Below are 4,309 nucleotides of genomic sequence, written 5' to 3' on the forward strand. Positions count from 1 at the left end.
AGAAGGCTGAGGGGGGATCTTGTGGCCTGTTATAAACTAGTCAGGGGGGATCAGCAGGCATTGGGGGAGTCACTGTTCCCCCGAGCACCGCCAGGAGTGACCAGGAATAATGGTCACAAGCTGACAGAGGGTAGGTTTAGGTTGGACATCAGGAGGCGCTATTTCACGGTCAGGGCGGTTAGGGTCTGGAACCAACTTCCAAGAGAGGTGGTGCAGGCTCCTACTCTGGGGGTTTTTAAGAGGAGGTTAGATGAACACCTTGCTGGGGTCGTTTAACCCCAGGACTCTTTCCTGCCATGGCAGGGGGTCGGACTAGATGATCTGCTCTGGTCCCTTCTGACCCTAGAAACTATGAAACTATGAAACAATGAAACCCCTTACCCAAGACTTTAGGATTGCTATTGCCACACAATAACATGCAGCTTTCCACTTCACTGGACAAGAGTAGCTAAGTTTACAACTTGGTTCTGAAAATAACAGTTTGTGTACATGACTGCTGCACCATGCAATGGTCAGCATCCTGCGTAACTGTCATTTACATCTATTGCTCTTAGAGAGGATTTCCTAAATAGCTGAGGTGCTAAATTGCTGTCTTTCTCTTGCTCAGAAACATAACCAGAAATTTTGCAATGGGCAATACTTGCCAGAGGATTTTTAAAAAACATGCATGGGTACAGTTTTCAAACTTGGGTGCCCAAAGTTAGGTTCCTCTCTGTGTACGTAGGTAACTAAATCTAAGCAGTTTGTTCTTCACAAGAGGTGAGCATCACTAAGAGCTGCAAGCACTCAACACCTCAGCAAGCCAGGCAATTGTTATTTAAGTATCTGGATGTAGACCTAAATGCCTAATTTCTGGAGAATCAAGTTTGAAAAGTTTGACCTGAGTATCTTGTTGCACAATGCGGTCCCTGACTTAGACTGTGGGTCTACAACATTTATAATACCTTATTATTATCATATTCATTATTCTTAATGAATGATGATACAATTATCAAGTAGGCTCAGTATCAAATGTCTGGGTTTAAAGTGCCAAAGTTTCTCAAAGTAGGTTCGTGCCCTTAACTCCATTTCACTCCAGGACAGCAAAAAATCATCTTAGTAAATAAAATATAAGTAAAGTCTTCAATGTTCTAGTCTGCTGCAGCTATGCTCACAGTGGAGAAGAGCAGCTGCAAGCAGTCCTGCAGCTCCTTTGTTCTCAGCAACTCAACTCCAGCCAAACTTAGAAGAGCAAGGGCTTATGCTAACTTTTCTCTCTAGCTTTGATGCATCAGGCATAGGGAAGCTCTGCTGCTCACAAATAAGCCCCTGAGGTCTCCAGAACAACTCTTTCATTACACTGAGGATGCAGACAGAGAGCAGCAAACCCAGGTGACAGCTTTTTGCCCTGCTGAAGAATACACAGAGGTGATAAGCCTTCTTTGGGCATTTTTAAACCATTTTTCTCAGATCTGATGGTCCAGGGAATCCAGGCCCAAGTGTCAAGAGTTGCCTCTACCCAGACTTATCAATGTCTGTGTTAGCCCTATTTTCTTTTTTACAGGAGTTCTCGTGACTTCTTACCACTGTCTATCCCTTTGGGTCACACTTTTGGGCAGGGTTTGAATTACACTTTGACTCTTGGGGGATGGTCTGAGGCAGGGGCAGCCAGAAGAAGCCACCACTGCCTGGGCTGCAGTAAGGTGTGGGGTAGGCTGGGGGCTGACCAGCCCACGGGAGCATTCTTATGTCTTATGGGGGAGCGCTTGTCTTTTATGGGGGGCTCAGCCCCCCGAGCTCCTGCATAATTCGAACCCTGCTTTTGTGGAATTGTTTAACTCATGGGCTGGATTTTCAGAAGTGCGGACTGAGCACCCTCAGCTTCAGCCTTGATGATCAGTAGCAGAGTCAGCCAATTTGAAACTTAAGCTGCAGGGACCTGCTTAGCTTGTGTGCCCCAACACTGAGACAACTACTAGAAGCAAATATTTTAAAAATATTAAACAGAGTCCCATTATTGTATATTAAATCAAAAGCTAACTGTTAAATTGGCTACTATAGAGTTATTTAATTTCTGTGCTTTGGGATGTACATATGTAATTCCCAGACATCCAGAAAATAGAAATGTTAAAAAAGACTGAAAAAGAATCTCCACAGGCACCAGTGAGAAATGTCTAAAGAACAGCACACAAGATTAGTTATGCCTTGTTTCAATTAGTAACATTTGCCATAACTACAGGACTACTCTTATTAAAATTAACCAAACCCACACTACGTTCAAGTCCAATCCATCTGTATATACCATATCACAATTATATCGCCAGAATAAAATGAGCGTAGCTCTGATGAATTTATATATAAACCTGACAGATATAAGTACGAAAAAATTATTTGTGCAACAAAAAAGTATTTGTGAGCATTTTCCTAAACACAGTGAGTCTAATTTTACATATATAATTTTAATTTAGGAATATATTCTAGCCTAAGTATTCTGAGACCTAGAGTACATTAATCTATTCATGATAATGTCATTATACTTATTTGCCTTTTATTTATTCATTTATGATTTCTATGCCACTCAGCATCCCATTTATAGGTACAGCCCTACCCATGCATCAGGAGCAGAATAAATTCCTCTGTATTCCAGGCTTTAAAAAGCCAGTGATAACTTTTACACATGCACCCCCCAAATATTTACCTTACCTTGCAGGGTTTGTTTCCCAGGGGAGCTCTTTACTTCCACAGTTACTGCTTTGACAGGCTGCTTCTATCTTTACGTTTTTTATCACAGCTAAAGAACAGAGCTAACCACCATCTGATTAGCTCATCCGTTTGGCTAAGTGCAGAGGTTAAAAAAGATAAAGGCAGAATCGATTCTATTTTCACAGGTATTTCTAAGATGCATAGATTGAAGTGATAAACTGAACTGACGTCATGTTCTGGTGGCCAAGACTGGCAGAAGGGCTTGTGTGTACCACAGGTCACAGCTACCCTGCCTAAGGCTGTTGAACCCAGGCCAGTGACAGCTCAGCTGTGTCAGCAGCAGGGAGTGGAGAAAGCGGTATGGAGGGGGGGCATGGAAGAGGAATGCACCCGCCCATCTGGCACTGCCAGCCCAGTGGGGGGGGGGGAAGCACCCACCCCGGGGTTTTCACCCTCTCCACAACCAGGCAAGCCAGGGCCAAGTCTTGTTCCCATATACAGATATAGAATCATAGAAAATTAGGGTTGGAAGGGACTCAGGAGTTCATCTAGTCCAAATCCTACTCACGCCAGGACTGTCCCCACCAGTATCATCCCAGGCAAGGCTACCTCTACCCAAGTCTTAAAAACCTCCAAGGATGGAGACTCCACATCCTCTCTGCATAGCTTTTTCCAGTGTTTTACTACCTTCCTCATGAAAAAGTTTTTCCTAATATCAACTTGAACTCCTCTTGCTGCAACTTGAGACCATCGCTCCTTGTTCTGTATCTGCCACCACTGAGAACAGTCTAGCTCCATCCTCTTTGTAACTCCCTTTCAGGTACTTGAAGGCTGTTCTTAAATCTCCCCTGTCTTCTCTTCTCCAGATAACCCCAGTTCCCTCAGCCTCTCCTCATAAATCCTGTGCCCCAGCCCACTAACTATTTTCATTGCCCTCCACTGGACTCTCTCTCCTTTGTCCACCTCCTTTCTGTACTGGGGGGTCCAAAACTGGACACAATACTCCAGATGTGGCCTCAGCAGTACGAAATAGAGGAGACTAATCACCAAGGATCCTGGGTTTCTCTGTTCAAAATTAGTAAATTCTCTGATAAAAATATAACAAATTCTCTGATTAAAACCCCCCAAATCCATGTTTTTCCATGATTAAAATAAAACGCCACTATATACATACACAAACGTGTGTGTGCGTGTGTGTGTGTGTAAGAGTATGAGTTGAACATAATGCTTTTCTAATATATTCACACCATTAAAACAATTTAGAAGCCTACCAGTGCCTCAATCACTGTAATAAAATACATTTTAAGTAACTATAAATGTTGGCATTTAATTTGGGTGTTTTATCATGGAAAGTCGGGGCAGGATGCAGGTTCAGCTGTGGCTGTTCCCCTGCTGCTATGTGGTGTTGAGCAGCCCTGATATGCCAGTGACCTGCCCTTGCCCATGCTGTGGCCCTTCACTCCCAAGCCATGGTCCCCCGGCATTGCTGGTGCCACTCACTCCCAACACACAGGCCCCCTAGCCCTGCTGGTGCCCTTCACTCCTGACCCACTGCCCCCTCTCCCCAGCCCTCCAGTGTCTGAGGAAGGGAGTAGGTGTGTGCGGAAAGCAAGGTGGGGGGCACAGG

The 4,309-nt window shown here is 44.3% G+C and overlaps 1 protein-coding gene across 1 annotated transcript in view; it reads right to left on the reverse strand.

Moving 5' to 3' along the window:
• LOC109291979 (C-C chemokine receptor type 8-like) overlaps nt 1–2,739 on the reverse strand; it is a 5,906-nt gene extending 3,167 nt beyond the window's left edge. Inside the window, exon 1 of the mRNA XM_019509236.1 lies at nt 2,683–2,739. The gene's annotated coding sequence lies outside the window, so the exon portion shown is untranslated. The remainder of the gene's footprint in view (nt 1–2,682) is intronic.
• Nucleotides 2,740–4,309: the final 1,570 nt, after the last annotated feature.

The sequence above is a fragment of the Gavialis gangeticus genome, unplaced genomic scaffold (assembly GCF_001723915.1).
Source record: "Gavialis gangeticus isolate Ggan-Ray unplaced genomic scaffold, GavGan_comp1, whole genome shotgun sequence".
In the NCBI taxonomy this organism is placed as follows: domain Eukaryota; kingdom Metazoa; phylum Chordata; order Crocodylia; family Gavialidae; genus Gavialis; species Gavialis gangeticus.